This window comes from Augochlora pura, chromosome 9, assembly GCF_028453695.1.
Source record: "Augochlora pura isolate Apur16 chromosome 9, APUR_v2.2.1, whole genome shotgun sequence".
Classification (NCBI taxonomy): domain Eukaryota; kingdom Metazoa; phylum Arthropoda; class Insecta; order Hymenoptera; family Halictidae; genus Augochlora; species Augochlora pura.
The window spans coordinates 6,511,494-6,530,026 of NC_135780.1; the positions used below are offsets into that span (position 1 = coordinate 6,511,494).

At 43.1% G+C, this 18,533-nt stretch overlaps 1 protein-coding gene across 1 annotated transcript in view; it reads right to left on the bottom strand.

Moving 5' to 3' along the window:
• LOC144475018 (uncharacterized) overlaps positions 1-6,286 on the bottom strand; it is a 55,186-nt gene extending 48,900 nt beyond the window's left edge. Inside the window, exon 1 of the mRNA XM_078190519.1 lies at positions 5,110-6,286. The gene's annotated coding sequence lies outside the window, so the exon portion shown is untranslated. The remainder of the gene's footprint in view (positions 1-5,109) is intronic.
• Between the last annotated feature and the right edge of the window lie 12,247 nt (positions 6,287-18,533).

The window sequence follows — 18,533 nt, forward strand, 5'->3', positions numbered from 1 at the left end:
TTATTTACACGCGTAAAGATAAATTAAAAATTCTCTGACAGTAACATTCAGATTATTGAATCTATTACACAATAAAAATTAATTTCTATTAGGTTTTATAGTGGATAAATAGCAATTTGCAGTTTGAGTTTCCCTAACAAATATAATGTGTTAAAAGACATAGCTATCGTAAGAGAACATTAAAATAACTCAAATAAAGCCGAAGAAAATTGTGAATAGTTGAAAAGAAGAATAGCCTAGAGAGAGACAAATGGTACAGTATTACGTGTCGTCGTTTTACTGATACCAATTATTTTCCTCCGCATTTCGTGTAAATACAACCGACGGTGATGAGGCTATCGGATAATGTTTTCATCGGTATAAATAACTATCGCTCGCTGGAAAGATGTGCAATTGATTGGACGATTCGCACGAGAAATAAAAGCAATTATATTATAGCACTGCAAGAAAATAACAGGACAATTCAATCCGATTGTAAAATTTCCTATAAATATTTTTAGAAATAAAAGCTTCGATAAATGTTTTTTCAAAATTAAATTTTCCAAAATTTAAAAAATTATTAATTCGATAAAGTGTCAACTCTTTACCGTGAAATCGTAACTATCAAACTGCCAAACCTATTAAAAACGAGCTTTACGTAGGAATATAAACATAAAAGTGTGCAGCAAAAATGATTTTGCTATTAGGATAATTCAAGTGTGCTTAACAACGTCCAGAGAAATTGTACCGACTAATTTCCTAGAAGCGACGTCTCGAGAATAATTGTAAATTAAAAAATTCGAAACCCGTTGGTTCGAAGAAGTTGGCGGCGTTAACATCGCCTTGGAGAGAGACCGTGATTAGCAGTAGCTAAGGAGCCGGGAGACGTTTAGTTGGCCGAGCATGTGTTGTAGGAAGCGGGGCCGACGTATAAACTCGACGCGAGCCGCGCCGACGACGACGACGGGGTTATAAAACAGGATCGACAAGCGGCTTGCATCGGCGCTCATAATATTGTCATAAGACCTCTCTACACACCTGCATGGCCGCGCGCGCGAGTCGCAAGCGACAGCGACTGGCTCTCTTCAGAGGAGTCCCGTGGAAGAACGAATCGCAAAGTGTACCACAAGGCAGACGCGCGACGAATGATCGCAATCTACTTTGATCTCGATCCGCTTTTCCGTGTGGCTCCGGACGCGACCTGAACACGGATCCTGACCTCCGTTAACCTGGTATCTGTGACCTCGAGATCCGAACTTGTCTCCGACACACTTTTAATCGATCGGATATTATCAGAATTTTTCGAGCCAGCGAACGATAAGAGATTGTGTCCTGCAATCGAGATTATCGAAACCAAAAATAATGGGCCGTGACACAGTGAGTGGACGTCCGTTATATGTGGCTTCAAATAATATTTACAGTGCGTAGAAAAAATGGTGTTTGGGTCTCGTAGAGCAGACTAAAAAGTTTACATGTTATGTTTGGCAACTGCTCTGCTGTAATATGATATTTTTAAGCTTCTCCTAACGAAGGGACTTAGTAATCGATATTGAAGTACGGAAGAAAGCAAAAATTTATTTTCTGGATTACCAAAGTGAATATCGATAAATATTGAGTTACTAGAGTGATAGCAATTATGATATTATAAACGCGTTTTTGCTGGCGCGTTGCATTACGATTTATTAATTCTTTTAACGTTTAATATCAATTTTTAATGTCATGGCTTATTGTTAATGTTTAATTTTAATTCTTAATGCTTTAAATTAATACTAAATTATACTTCACGATACGTTACAAGTTAAAGGTACGTTTAAAAAATCGTTCTTTAATTCTTTAAACGAACCAAACGCGTAAAAACATCTGCGAGCTCGCTATCTGCGTAAATTGCTCGTAACCAGCTGGAACGATAGATACAAGAAACAAGAATTTAGTATCACAGTTTCTTGACCGTGCGTACCACGATTTACGCGTCTCTCGACGTACACAAATTAGCAAGACACGAGCAATTAAAAAAATGGAAACAAGTGTTTCTGTTACAAGATAGAAAAACAGTTGCAGCAATTCCACGATAAACTTCGACCCTTCGAACCGAAACGTGTACACGAAATAATTACACTCTCTGTTCTTCGATATACCCGGCCGGAGAATTGATAGTTTTCGAAACCGAAGCGTTTCCGATGCATCCCCGCGGTCGAATGCCGGCTCACGTTCCATCGCGTCGCGTTATTTCCTCCGACGATATTTTCCTGCAAAAACCGATCAAAAAGAGGCGGAAAACGTTGCCCTCTACCGTTCCTTCGTACGTCGGGGATCGTTCTGAAACTCGATAATCGGTTCCGGAAATATCGATGGCTTAAAAGGATGAAGAGCCCCGTGCGCGCGGCGCAGTTTTCCCGCCGAACGATGGAACGAGAAAGGAAGCGGAAATATTTCTCCGCGGGCTGGACATTAATCCGACACCCAACGTATCTGCCTCCCTGACTCTCTCCTCCCTCTCTCTCTCTCTCTCTCTTTTTCTTCTAATGGTCGAAGACACTAAGTTCCTAACTTTTTACAGTATATTATCTGGTCCCCCACCCCGTCGGTTTATCGTCGTTCCTTGGTTCGCTATCTCTCTCGGCGAGGACTCATCCTCAAAGCATACAGTACCAACGAGTACGTTCCCAGCGGTTCTCATGCTTTCTTTTTTCCCTTCCCGATGGACGGTAGAGCTCCGGGCTACGAAGAAATTCGCAGGTCTCTTTGTCTCGGAAGGCGCTACCCCCTCCCTGTAACGGTATCTCATAGCCGTTAATAACGTTCGAGCCTTTATGCGGGCTGGGAGAATCGAAAGGGCACCGAAACTCAGGCTTGAAATTTCCCGATTAGCGAGCCAGGGCTTCCCCGGGACAAGTCAGGTTTATTGTCCAAGCGGTTCTCAAATTGTAAACGTCTTATCCGCGGGATAAATCGGTTCTCGATAATCCATGTGTATGCATGTATTTTTGAGGGCTTTAACAGAGATTTAACTCTAAAGGCGTGAACAAAATATTTTTGCGATTGTACAATAAATTAGTATCATTAATATTAGAAAAGATCCAAGACGCTTAGTCCAGATTTGAGGATAAAATAAAAGCTGTTTTAATATTTTTCTCCAGAGGTATAGCACAAGCGCGCGAATTATGCGTAATTTCTGCTAATCCAAAGATCAACATATTTGCCAAATGACAAAAGAGAAGCGGAAAGATTGTGGAATAATTTAGAGAGCGCTAAAGGGGGATGGGACGGATTAGAAAATTTCCGAAGCCATAAAACATTTCGTAATACATATTCAAAGCAGCCTGTCCCAATATTTCACTCCTATTCCGTGGCGTCTTCGGCCGCTCACGTTTTACGACTTTCTAGCCTGACGCTGTTGGTATAGAGAACTCGTGCTAACCGTGAAAATGCCTCGCGCAGAGACGAAAGCGACGTTTCGTTATCGCCCGATGGCACGGACGTGATGTATCTCGCGTGAATGAGCATGGGAAGCGGCCGCAAAACGCGAATAATTACGCAAAGAATCGCGGTATCAACACAAGTGAGGCCGGGCTGGCTGGCTGATGTGTGCTTCCATCGCGCGCGCGCACGCACGCATCATTTGTTTATAAACAGGCGGCCCGGTGCGCGACAGAGAATCGCCATTAATCAATCGAACGGTCACGTAACTGTCTCAATCGCCGCGGCCATCGATTTATCGCCCGTAACAATAACCCCAATCCACTGGCCGACGTTAGAACCGCGGAAGTGCTGCTGACAAAACAGATCAACCCCTTTTCACGATCGTCCGAACGGCGATGAATAGGAACGTCAGTTTTGCATAGTGAAATTTATTCCTCGTAATCGAGCCGACAATTTTATCCATCGTAATCGGTTCAATTTGTAACAATATATTAACCTTCTGCACTTAAAATTGTCTTCGTTGCAAAATCTCGAAGAAAAATAATATACTTGATTATTTGTAACCTTTTATTGTAAATTTATTATATGTATTTATTCTGCTAAGTACCACGAGGTAATTGATAATTAATATAATATAAATGATAGAACATTTGCTACGAAAAAAAGGGCAAGACGAAGATAGATCGTGAAGTGGTTAAAACATTACACTTGTAAATGTGTTTTGATAGGTAGCTTATATAGAACTAGTTCAAGAGACTTCTTCCGATGTAAATTAAATACGATCGAATGAGCTGATCGGCAACCAGTACGTTGTCCTAAATGTTCCACTTCAAAACTTTCCGTTTAAGTTAAGGTTACAAGAGCATTCTGTTTTTACGTTAGGCGTTCGATACGATGGAAGGCGAACCGTTCCCTTCTCATGTTCCCAAACCAATGTCAATCACCGTCAACTACATCTTCGTTAATAAATGAATTCAACGATAAACATTCCAAAAAGATGGAAAAATGAGAATTATCGATTCGATTGGATCAAAACACTAATGTCTACACAAATTATTTCCCTTATTAAGTATTACTTGGTATTATAATTCACCCATGTAATTTTCAAAACTCTACCGAATGTTATTAAAACAGAGATTGTCACGTGAAAATAAGCAACTGCAGATTACGTGTCCATCACCGGTGATCGATGCTGCGGTCAATGTGCTAAGTATGACTATCTATAGCACATTGCATACATTAGAATACCATTTATGTAAATACGACAATTAAGTCACGGTATTTTTAGTCAATATTAACTATTTCGTTTACTTGTTATAAAATAATGAAATAATTCGTTTCGTCTTATTACCTCAAAATACCTATTACAGACGATTGTTTTTTACAGTTTCCATGCCATTTTCTATAGAAATAAAATAAAAATCCATATTCATTACATTAGATCGAAAATCGATACATTTACTACATGAAAATAAAAATTCATACTTAATACGGGAAAATAAAAATCCATGCGTATTATTATTTCCAAATAAAAGTCCATGCTCATTATTCCAAAATAAAAATTCATTCCAATTCCGACCGAAAACTTGTCGATGGTGGGGTTAACTAGATGAACAGCCTAACCTGACGGGTTCGCGTCAAGTTTGTCCGAGGCAAGTAACCGATGTGTCCCGACGAACGCGCGCATTACCACAACAAAAACAGACTTACCATTCGAATTCGTGTCTTAAACAAGATCCCCTCGGCGTTGTTTGTTTAGCGTGACTATTCCCTTTCCGTGGCCGGTGCAGCGTCCACGTTGCCGACTTCCGGTCCGTCCGCTGGTTCCACCGAGCGATCGGCCAAGCTCCTCCTTGACAATTGTCCCGAAGCGGCCCAGCGATCAGCTGGCGCTCGCGTCCACGAAACGGCGTCGAATAAGAAAACCAACAATCACTCTCGGTCACGTGAATCGAAACAGAAGAGAAAAAAAAAATACGTGGTCGATCCGAATCACTCTCTCTCACACAAGCACAAGAAGAAGAAGTCGCGAGACGAGAAGGGTCTCCGCGGAGAATCGAAAGTCCTCGGGCGTTGGAAGTGTTCGGTTGCACCGAAAGACACCCGGGTGTCACGTGTTACGGTTCTTCCAGTTCTATAGGACACGGCCGGTAGCAGCAGGTCTGGTTCGCCGGCACATTATTGCACCCTGGACGGTCGTCGCAGCGGGTCGCAGCAGCTCGGTTTCGCCTTCGGAAACGTGGCTCGCACCTGTTCCATCGATAGATCCCCCGGCGGCAGACGTGTCTCCTCCGCCTCGCTGACAATTCCGTCGTCGTCGCGCGCGGACACTTTCACGAGCTCCTCTTTTTTTTTTTCTCTCTCTCTCTCTCTCTCTCTCTCACTCAGGTGTCCGTAGACATGCGTGCCACGTTCGAATCCCTCTTTTCGTTTCGGCCGGCTGGCCACCGAGTACCTTCCCGGCACTTTTCACTCGCGCGTCGATTTTCAAAATCCGGACCACGACACACACACACACACACTCGTCTTTCTCCCTTTCTTTCTCTCTCTCTTTTTAACCTGCGCACTTTCGATTGCGCCTACTGCCGATCTCACGCGCTTGTTTCTCTTTCCCTCAGGTTTCGTCGCGATCGCCTCAGCTGTTGCCGATCTCTCGAACGCTCTGTGTAGCCACGGCTTACGTGGATCAGCGATCGATAATATCCCCGGTCCGTTTGTTTATCCGGTTTGACGCACTCTCGCCGGAGATCATGATCCACGTTCGGAAACCAGTTTCGATTCTCCGGACGACGACGACGACGGGAACGAATGCACTCTGTCCGAAAAATGCGGCTCGCGTCTGCGCAGAGCCTACCTTCCGTTCACTGCAGGCGTCGAGTGGCGACTGTCGTTTCTTCCGAGAGTCGGCTGTACCCTGGCCTGTGTGTCCCTTCCCCTTCTCCGGCCAACGCCGAGAGACCCGACTACACCACGGATTTATGCTATTACCGCACCGTTTCCACCCCCTATGCTCCACTGCGCCTCCGCCTATGGCTGTACTGCTTCCCGGTGGCCTCTTCTTTTCAATTGCCGCGTATCGTGACACTTTGTTGTGTATCCTTCGACCGCCGGCGAGACCTTGCGTCTTCTCGTAGCTTCTGTCGCGAAAACCGCCTGATTCGGATAACAGAAGTTGTTGGAACTTTCTACAGAAAGTCGGCAGAGACAGGTGTATTTTGGTGGAAAATTTTGGAAAAATTTTGAAACGTGCTGTAGTAGAGCAGATATTCCAATTTTCGTGCCTTTTAATGAAATTTTGCTTCGCTGAAACTGTCAGTCGATATAATTTTAATTTAATGCATTTGAAATGTATTCCTATTTTTTAGATATTTTTTACACGTTTTATTGTTTCGTACAGTATCGTCGAGATGGCTCGATTATGCGTACACGTTAGAAAAATATTGTTCCAAGATTGGCAATCACGTTTAAAGCGTTCTGATGTGCTGAAACCGGTTCAGACGTGGTTTTAGGGACCGGGTCAGATAGATATATTGGTAAAAAATAGGTTAAAAGGCCAAACGCGGCGTGGAACACGGTTTCTCGGAGATCATATTAACGGATGCATTTATGGTCGAATATACACTCTTAAACGCACTTGATTTTTTACTGTTAACGTATTATTTTCTCCTATTAAAATGGTTATTAGCCAATAACTACATAATAAAACCTAACACTTCATAAACTAACATTTTTATTTAATATCTTGGTCATCCAAGTTTAAGCAAAAATCTCAATGTATAACAATTTTTCGAGAACCAATGACAAACATTCTTACCTTGCAATTTTGTAATTCCAAAACTTTATATAGTAGCTACACTTAAAAATATATTTGATATTGCCTCTCCCTATAAATAAAATGATTTATGCTGCTATAAAATCAACGTCAAATAATTGGGTTCCCATTACATACGTTAACTCATAATGAAACGTTACAGCTACTCAATGCAGCATCGACGAGAGTACTCCAATTTATTCTACAACTTCATGGCTTCTGGACCAAATACGCTGCAGCATGCAATACCTACAAAACCATCGGCAGCACGAGTGCAATTAACTCCAATTACATTTCACCACTACTACACCACTACAGTTTCAACTTACACACAGTTTTCACTAAACAGAATGCCGCCGCGCTATCCAGCTCCAAGTTTCTCCATCGAACACAGCTCATTAGCATAGGTGTGTTAACACACGTTCGTGAACGGTAGCCGAAAGTGTGACAAACGTTTCCAGCACCCAGAGATTAGCATTTCTAGCAAAACCGATGTTTTGCGGTACATTTTACTACAATGCATTTTTTTCAAGATTAATTACAGTACATTATTGTATAATTGTATAATTATCGCGATCGAACTTAGCGTCACAACCGAGTATGCACAGTGCTGGCATTTTAACACTAAAGGCCTTCGAATTCGGGAATCTCGAGGACACCAAAATCTTACGAAGCTACGAATCGCGGTGAACTTTTTGGGGGAAAAATAGCATCGTGCGACAGTGCATGCTGCCGCAAGGGGGTCGTGCCCAGCCGAAGGGTAGCGCCGAATGTGCCTGGGAGGGCACGATCTGGACATCCGCGGCCTTCGTTCAAGTATCTCGCTCGCAGCATCGGGTCCTCGCCCCCATCGGGGGGTCCACCCACACAGTCGCGTGCCCGTGCGAAAACCGGCGCGCGGGTAGTAACGTGTGCACGCACGTGCGTGGCCGTGGCCCACACGGATCCCCAGCCCCTGCGGAATAAATCAAGTGAAGAAAACCTGCCGGAAGGTATTAACGTTGGGGTCGACTCACCCCGTGTCCGCGTCGTCCCTTCGCATCGGAGAGGGTTAAGCTGCACACCACCCCCGCCGCCCTTGTCACGCGTCCCTGGAACGCCGTGTACTCCCAAAGGATCTCCTCTCTCGTCTGGATTTAGTCCGACCGACGAGCGAGATCTCCTGCTCTCGGTGTGCAAGCACGAATAGGGAACAGGGGCCGACAGAGAAACAGGATAAATCGGAGCGAAAGCAACCCGGACGCACACACACACACAGAGAGAAACGATGATGGTGGTGGGGGATGTTAGACGGGGGCCAAGAGTGAGGGAATCCCTTATCAGAGGTCGCGCATGACGAGACAAGCTAATTGTGTTATCAGTGCGCAACGGACGGTGTCCCTAGCCCGTCGCCTCATCCTCGGACAACGCCGCCCTTCCCGATCCGCAAACCTCGCCTGTTTATTTTGTAAACTGTGCTAACATGTGCCCCGATCGCCTGCTGCATAGACTTAAGGCTTTTTGGAGCGTCCCACCCCTTCGAACGGCGCTAGGCTACAGGAGAACTAACGTTGCATAGTGCTGGTGGTCTCGGTAAATGATGGCAATCTGGAATGTACAATGCTAACTGTACTACATTTGAAATTGGGTTACCTGTTCTGTTATTTCGACCAAGCAAAATGAAATAATTACCTCCGTTGCAACACAGTTCTGATGTCGATGTTACGAGCGATAGGAATCGTGGAACACTTAACGTAACTATTTCTGAGGATCTATTAGGTCAGCACATAATTTCGATTTAATCTTCTCTCATAATAACTGCCTAACAGTTATGTCTAAAGTGATTAATTATTTTAAAAATCATAAAGCGTCTAGTTAACGTGAACGAACATTCATGATTTCATCGTACTGCGGTTCTTACTTACCGAATTGCATTTTCCACTTACCGCCAGAAATTTCCTATTACCACGTTGATTTACAATCTCGTGCCGCAGTACATTAAACATTTCGAAGCATATTATAAACAAAGTCTGGCGGAGGGGGCACACGGTCCATTATCATCCCCCGCGAATACATATGCATACGCCGGCCTGTTTATTTTGTAAACTCCCGCGCCGCGGAAACCGGTTAATATTCGTGGCCCGGCAGCACGGTGGAAAATTTCGTCCGGTTTTAAAAAAAAAGGACAATATTGCCCGCGAACGTCTTCCACCACCGCCGCGATATTACAATCCATAATCCACGGGTTTAATGTTTTCCTAAAAAGAACTGTTGTGGCGCACGGCGCGCCCGGCCCCCATTACCATAATCACTGTTATAAAAGTTACGGAGCAAGTCAACTTCCTTCCTTACGTTTTCCTCGTGCATTATTACGAGAGCGCAGAGCGTCGATTTAAGAGCGCCGGCTCACCTGCGCGCGCGCGCGCGCGTATCATACAACGAGAGAACGATGCTAAAAGCATCGGAGGAAATTAAGTTGCTCCGAGGGAAATATCGAAATTATCACGTGCCGATCTTTCGCGTAGCCGTGTACGCTATATCGTCCGACGGCGCGCGGCCTGTAACGCGGACGGCCACCATTTATTATTCTATTAAATTCGTAGTTTCCCATCGGGGGCCCCACAGCCCTCTGCCCCGGGGGGCTATCTCTCACTCATGACTTGATGCGATATTCATAACCGAGGAGGAAAAGGGAACTGAACTTGGGGTCCGGGCACGTATGCTGCGTTGTAATTAAGTCCGGCACCGTTAGATCTCTCTCTCCGCCTGTGTTTTTACTCTTGCCTTGTACCGCAATACGTTACCGTACACTTTCGACGTCGTTAATCGATAGTACATCGTCCTGCGATTAGGGCTGATCGTTTGTGACGGAAGTTCGGCCATCCCCTAATGCGATGATACTGTTGAAGAGAGATTAACGTGAGATGAACGTGTCTATAAACAATATATTCTGTGTTACAGAACACACAGGACAGAGATTAATTATAAATTAAGATAGGAGGTTTGAACCATCTCCCTAATTATCCATTTTTATATCTGGAGCGAAGCGACCAAAGTGAACACTCTATTATACATTTTCAAAACGGTACACAGTCTGGCCAAGTTAGGCGCCCCGCATGCAAAGACGGCATATAGGTCTGTGGAGTGATACGTAAATTATTAATCGCGAACTCCCTGCGGTAATTACGCGTTGCACGCTCCAGTCAAACAGGTAATTACACACGTGTGCATACGTCTCCCCATACGCGAATGGGCAAGACAAACGATTCGACGAGCGTTAGAAGATCCTCTAATGTAATTTGCAATGGCCTCCAAACAATGATTATCACTTAGGGTATATTTTGATTATCTTCATTTCAAGGGTGCGATTTTTCTATTGCGACTGAGTTTCAATCGATGACTCAGCAATTGAAAGCAAGGCCAAGGAATTTATTTTTATTTCGACGTAGAAGAAATTAATAATATTCGTATTGAGTAAATGGAATCACGAGTCTGATATAACGGGTGCAAGAGGGGTTAATCTTTTGTCCGCTCCTGTAACGAAAAATATTAATCTCTGTTCGCATATTGCACTTGACCCTCCGCAGTCAGTCACGAAGAAGTCGGTGAAAATACGGGACACGGCGTTGATATAGGATGTATTTGCCATAATGAATCCAGCTGGTGCACAACAGCGCTGGCAAGGGGAGACAGGCGAAGAGACAGGGGGCGCGCGGACAGTGCGAGTAGCCTCTCTGATGTAACAGGTTCGGTGCATTAGTTTGCCTAAAAGGTTTGCGCCATCAGTCTCTAAATGTCCCTCTGTCGTTGCTCCATCGTTCGTCCCTCTCTCTCTCCCTCTGCGTCGTCCTGTCAACCCTCTCCCTCCATTTCTCGTGTGTCGTTTATGATCTCACTTACCCCCAGGTCCCGCGTTACCGTGTTGTCGACGTGTTCTCCGGGGAGAAGGAGGGCAAACACACGCGCACACCCCCGTGTGCACCGTGCAACGAGGACGCCCGGTGCGCGCTGTAAATTAAGTGCGTTGCATTAGCGGAATCCAGATGAGTTAGCGCACCGCGTTAATTCGTGCTAATGAACAGGTTATGAAAGTTTAATTGTCGGTTAGCTCTACCCGGAAGATCGACGGGGGGATGAGGCTAAGGGGTGGCTGGGTGGCGAAACTGCAGACGAGGATTTACGGAAGTTCAGAGAAATTGGAGGATCTGCCGTCTGCGAGGGCAGAGGTTCACTCGAGCGATATAGCCAGGCTAATCTAACGACGGCGAGGCTGAATTTTTAATTGCACGCCGGGCAACCGTTTACCTGCCGCGATTACGCGTTTCCCTGCTTTTTAATCCGTCCCTTTCGCGGATACGTGCGATTTTAAATTATCACGACGTTAATATGTCACCAGACACGGCCGCGCGGGGTGTAATAACAAAACCGAGGAGATCGGGAGGAAGTTTGATATTGTTATACGGCTAATGTGATCGCTAATTGACGTAATTGATTAGTCGGTTATAACGACGATGAAAACACTCACTTTATTATTCGTCGCTGTGTCTGGTCAGGAGTGGTTTCATTAGTTTCTGGGACACTTGTGTCAACCATTTGTCTGCCGCGTCGATCACACCGGGCGACACCATTCCTCGTCTACGGGCAAAAATGAATCTTCTTCACGATATATCAAGGTTTGTACGATTTAAGTCAACTTATTTAACTTACTTATAATTTAAATTTAAACCCAACTCTTTCCCTTAATTCTGATTTTTATAAAATAACATATGAATAACGCATGACTTAAATCAATTTAAGAATGTTTTTGCCATGTCGTCAACAATGTTCCCTGGCTCAACGATGTTCTCTCGCTATACGGAATTCGCATCTCCCATGGAAGCTCGCAACGAGTTTCCAAGTGAAACCGCCGCAGACCTCCTCAATCGTGGCTCACCGCTATGAATCCTAGACAGTGGAGGCACTGTGTGTTCCTGACGTTTCTGGTTGGTTTCACTTCTCAGGATTTCCTGTTTCCTGCACCGTGGATGACCCTATCAACGAACTGCAGTTGCACGTCACTATTGCAGCTGCGCGCGCGCGCGGCTCCTTCATGCTCGCGAACCGTGGCTGCGTAATGCGAAGGGAACGCAAAGAAAACGAGCGAATTGCCGTGAAACCGCTAGAAAGAAACGGGGAACTTGGAAAAATTCCTGCTACTTTTTCTTAAATTTTCGTAGAAATCGGGGTATTTCTATTCATTTCAGGGAAGCAGGTTTTTTAAAACGAGAATTCTCGCTTTCCCGATGCGAATTTGTTAACAGCGATTGCAGTTGGGAAATATTATAAAATGACCTTTCCAGCGTGTGTACCATTAAAGAAACACCGTGACCGCGCGTGTCCGGTGTCATCGAAACCATCGGCCGTGATTAAGAAGTCACGATTCCGCGAAAGTACCTTCGAACACGGTAAATTCAATTACGACTGCCGCGGCTGTACGTTCGGCTAGCTGACTTTATAACTCACCACGGCTGTCTATTTTAATAGTGAGAGTGATTTACGCGTATGCGTTTATTGCGCGAACGCGCCCGCCGCAGGAAAGTGTTCGCCGGGATATCTGGAAGATCGTAAAACTGATTTACTCATAAAGCAGACGAGTCAACATTGCGATGAACAGCTAACTGGAAAATTCTCATTTAATCCGGGAATAATCTTGTGAATGGAACGAAAGAGTTCTTTGTTGTCGTGCAATCAGCGATCGTCGATCATTTATACATTTTTGATCTTACGCTTTTATAAAAATATTTCACAATGACGATATACTAGTTTTCATCTATAAATAAATTTTCAATTTTATTTCTAATTTCATTGGCCATCGACGAATGGTACAGCGTACTAGAATATAGTATAGTATGTTTACGTAAAATAATATTCACGCGACAGAGGAGCTCGCATTCATTTTCGCGTATCGTTTTCAATGAAAATCGGGCGAACGATCGACGCTATAGTTATTCGAGGAATGTATCGGGTCTTGGAAAGGTGTTGGGTATCAAAAGCGTCTATTCCAAGAAATTATTTGTCCACATCGCAGATTCTGTCGCAGCACTTTTCGACGTTCGTAGAACCAGAACAAAGCGAAGGGAAACACAAGCGAGTGTGTCCTCCGCAAACAGGCATGCGCCGAGAAAAATTAAGTTTAACGAGCCGTTCTCGTTTCAAGAGGGCGCGTATAAAAGACCGATAAAAGGAAGCTGTAGAACGGGCGCGAGTAAAAACTACAAGATGGCACTTTTCTGTAATCATAAAGGTCTCTTTCAACGCGCGACCTTCTTTGAGCGAGCGCGCACAGCTGGGCCGCCCGACAGCGGTAATTAGGAGATTAATTAATTAATTGCCCCGGCTTTCCGATGCCGCGCGCGAACCGTGGCTCACGTTCGAGATTAGCAAGGATATCGTACAGCCTCGCGGCGATCACCGATTCCGAGAAAAACTTCTGCACCACCTAATTGTCGCGGTCGTCGCGTTTCCTCGTCTATAGGGCGTTTTAAAAGCGTCGGTCCACGAGGAAAATCGACAACGATGCCATAAAATATAAAAACGCAAATTTTTTTATACTACGAATAATTTCCAATAAGTGGAAAATAATCGTCTTGCAAAATTAATTTTCAAAGTAAAAAATTAAATTTGCCCTGCTCGAATTACAAGTTGAATTAACTGATAGAAAAGACGAATTTCATGGAACTTTTTGGTTTGTTGCACACTCTTGAGCTGTTCTGCCCAATGTTAATTAACAAAACAAATTTAATAAACAATTACAACGTTGGAAATTACAACGAGCCTAAAGATAAAAATTGTGAGAAAGTAAAAAATAATCGTTTGCCAACGGGGAAACAGCTTCTATAGTTTGTGTAGCAATTAAAATTTCGTCCAGTTGGCATGCACCGTTCGAAACGATGGTAGCCTCGGAAATAATGTCTTTCACGTTTTTAGGATCTATTTTGAGCGGCGATCTCTCCGACAAACGAACAGAAAGGGAGGGGGGGAGTCACGTGGACGGACGGGGCCGTTCATCATTTTTGTAAAAAAAAACCGACCAGTTCCGCAGGGTGTGAATCACCTGTACACTGTCGTTCTTTCTCGACTTTCGATGATTTCGACCCGGAACCGGGCAGCCGCGGCTGTCTTATCCACACGCTCGTCCCACTTTTCCGTCTGATTGCTCAATCCGGGAGGTCAGAGTTAATCTGACTCGTTAAAACCTTATACCGTTCCGTGATTCCTTGCTCCACGGCGGTGTTTCGCCTCTACCTGGTCGATACACGAACCCTTTCACATCCTTCGCCAGGTAGTTCTTTGTTCAAACAGAGGTGTCCCTGTTCCGGTGATATCTGAGAAAAAAAATGCTCTTTGGTACCTTTTTACAGCGTCGCCTTTATTTAAGGCGTTATTACTAATCGGGCGTTAAAAACAATTCTTCGTTGCCTTGTACAAATTATAGTATTATTGAATTTATCCAGATTCTTTTCAATTTTTTACTTACTATCTTTTGCACGAATTTTAAATATTCCATGGACTTTATATTCCGTTTCCTGGAAGAGAAACCGCGCAGAGAAAGGTATGCACTGCAGTTAATGCATCGTGAATCATTTTCTTGCGAAATCGGATTTTCTTGAAAATTTGTCTGTTGCCTTTTTTTACTGGAAAAAACACGGCTGTGAAATTTATGTTTCTATATCGCGCGCAATTACAACGCAGCGAAGATTAAAGTCCCCATTGCTGGCGCGTTCTAGGTAATGAACCATGATTCCACGTCTGAGAAGATTTAACTGGAACTACGCACTGGAGTACAGTTAGTAATCACGTTCGGTCACGAATCGGTAGGATGAAGCAGACTTTTGTGAAATAACTGAATCACATTATCGCGAATCCGATTTTTCCTATTCTTTTATATTTCTTCTTTCAATAGGACGATTCACACTGTTTATAGTCCACTAAAATTATTAAAAAAGTTCGAGCTGCTTGCAATTGAGACAGACAGTGATTTTGCATAAATATGAACAATCTATTAAATATAGAAAAATGTCCTTCGCAAATACAAGACACGTAATTGCGTATCCGACGACGTATAATTGAACGATCGCCTTTACCGTTAAAAGAGCTATAAAGCGACTAAAGAATCCCATAAAACAATTAAAAAGCCATCCGCATTGATTACTTCGTCTGCTCGATGAATTATTTAGTTCTTCGAATGCCGCCTTTAATAATGTAATCTTCATCGAAGTTCGTAAACGCATAGTATGCTTTGAGTTAACACGCTGCATAACTGAATGCGATTCTCTGTACGTGTAGCAACAGGGCGCGCACACATTCCTGCTCACAATGTAATGTACATTGTTGGTGCCTGGGAACACAACGATCCACGTTGTCGCGGAGATGGAATTCCGCTAAGCCCACGAATTTCTCTTATATAAACGTTCTCGAGTTGATGAGATTGTGATCAAATAAAAGCGTAAAAGAGCAATAACAGAGAAGCCATTTAACGTTAAAAAAGAATATTTTCTTCTTATAAATAGTACGAAATTAATTAAAAAAATTTATTTTGATAGCAGTGAAAGTTTCGGTGATATAATTAAAGAGACAGTGGATCTTTATGCAAAATAAAAATTGCTTTGCACTATTTGCAAAATATAGAAGTATATAGACATTGATATCATTTTTTAATAATTTTGACGAGTTTAAAATAATAGAACAGTGTTTTATTTATTATACTAAATAAATCTTTGACAATAACTTGGATTCCACTGTATTTCCCTACAAACTTGTCTCTCTACGAGACGCCTATCCACTCTTGAAACGTAACAAAACACCGTTTGAATTTGTCTCCGACAAAAGAAGCGTTTCATGCCGAGTCACCGAAAGGGTTAACTGAACGGCCTCGATCCCGATCGCGAAGACTCCCGGCCATTGTAAATAATGGTACTCGCTCAATCAACATTTAATGGGACGCGTTATTCCCGAGCTAAACACGAGCAAACGCGACGAAGCCACGTCGTGACGAGGTGCGGAAAACATTTAGAGACGCGACGCGTCGTTCCGGAGGAAGAAACGCGGGTGGATATGAGATTTTTCTCGCCGACAAAGAGCTCGGTTGTTCGCCGCTCCTGTCTATGCACTTGCCGGCCAATAATGCGTTCATTCTGGAGCAACAAATGTCGTAACTGGGTTATCGCCGCTGGAAACACGAAGGAGGGAGGACAGGAGATCTAGGGAGGATGCGATTGCCCAACCCTTTTCCAATTATGAGCAACCGTAACGATGGTTCGCGATCGAAACGATCGTGTTCGAGTCCGTAGCAATGTTGTAAGATATCAAAAAAAATTGCGAATTATCAAAATAAAATAAAAGAATATTTATATTACTAAAAATTGAAATGATTAAGAATTTTGTCATATTCCAAAGAAAACGAATTTTATTCAATTATATGCTTCAAGGATAATATCAATAATTTTAGAAATGCATAAAATTTTTAACCAAGTGTTCTCGTTGCAATTTTGTCGTAGAAATGCAGTTTCCAGTTAAATGAAAAATCTTTCTCTCACTACCATCGTCTGATACCGCGCACACATCTTCGGGGTTCCATAAAACTATTCTCTTTTCCGAATGCCAAGCACGTTTTCCTGTTGACAGACATTCTCTCCTCAATGGGAAATACAAACAACCCCCGTTCGGTTCTACCACACGTAGAGGGGGCGGGAGAGATAACTTATTACGCAAACGTTGGCCCGATCCTTCTATCTGGAAGGGGTGTAAACCACAGATGCGGAAGGAACGTGAGAGATTTCCGGGTTAACGTAAGGAGGGAACAGGTGGCCGTTTTTCAAGTTGCATTTATTCTTTTATCGGGGCGGATGAAATATTGCGCGGAATAAAACTGTCCGGTAAATACGACACGTTTACGAAATTCTTTCTCGTTGAAGGGCGAATTTTATAAAGCTGTTATACAGCTGGAATAATTAATAAAGGGGTTGAAAATATTTTCTAATGTATTTAATACGTCCAATAAATTTTTAATAACGTATTTAATAATACACTAAATAATATATTTATTATCAAAGAAAATATATTATTCTGAATAATTGCAATGGCTATCTTTCCTTTTGATTTATGGTTGCAAGGGATAGTGTTTGCTAAATCACGAAGGTTATATTTAATAGAATGTCGGGAAAAAATGTTGGCTTTAATAACTATGGCAAATATCCCTAAGAGAGGTTTTTCGTTTTATTTCCCACGGTTCCTTTTCCTTTGAGACGCGGTTGCGTTGCGGTAAGGACCTCTGAAATTCCCCGAAGCGTTGTCTCCTTAAAAGTCTACTTTTCTCTTTGCACGGAATTCGGCGCTGGAAACGCGTTCCTCTTTTCTTTTCTTTTTTTTAATCCTCCTTTTCGCATGAGTTTCTTCTTTCCCGTCCCACGTCAAAAACGCGTCTCCTTTGAGAGAACTTTTTTTTTTTAGAATCCGTTCGATCCATCTTTTTCCCAGGCGGGAGAGCCTCCAGGAAACAAGAGGCTCCGTCCGTGACGCGCAGTTTTCAAAGCGGAATATCCCCCTTCTGCTTGTTAAGGATGTACCGCGGATCATTTGGAGTTACAGCGAGTCGGTTGATTTTGTTGCAAACTCGAGATTCTTTTGACTAATTGCCCTGACGAATCAATCTTATCCGAAACTGTGAAATATATAGCGTCGATAAGCTGTGACAAATAATGTAGTAAATTGTGGAAGATTGAATCAGTGAACTGTGAAAATATAAAATCTGTGAACGGTTTAAAAGAATGGATTTTTCTCGAATCATTGATACAGCTTCTATCGAGAGATATTTTTGTAAAAATATTTCTACAGTGGCAACGGATTTATTGCTTTGTAATACGAGCGGGAAACGTTGAATTTTGCTGTATGGGAAAGGATCGTCAAGGTCATCCCGACGACGGAGAAAGGATGCGCGGTGCTATTGATGAGCCACAATTACGGTAAATCCACGTGTTATCCTAGAAACTGATGGAGGCTAGTGGCTATGGAATTACAGTTTCCCTGCGCCGACTCGAAACCTCTCTGCATAAATCGCTGGTACTACTTATTATCTTTTTAATTGAACCCTGTAACATCAATGCTCGTGGTTTCGTAATAGATGATATTTTTAGCGAATTATTCGCATGAAACCAATTGAAAGAGTTATATAAATGAACGTTCCATTTTTCTCAAACTTGGCGAATTATAAATAAAAACTTCTTTAATTTTATAAAGTTGAACAAATCAGGCAATAATAACGAACGTCGTCGGTTGCGCAGCTGCGAAAATGGTCCACAATTTACAT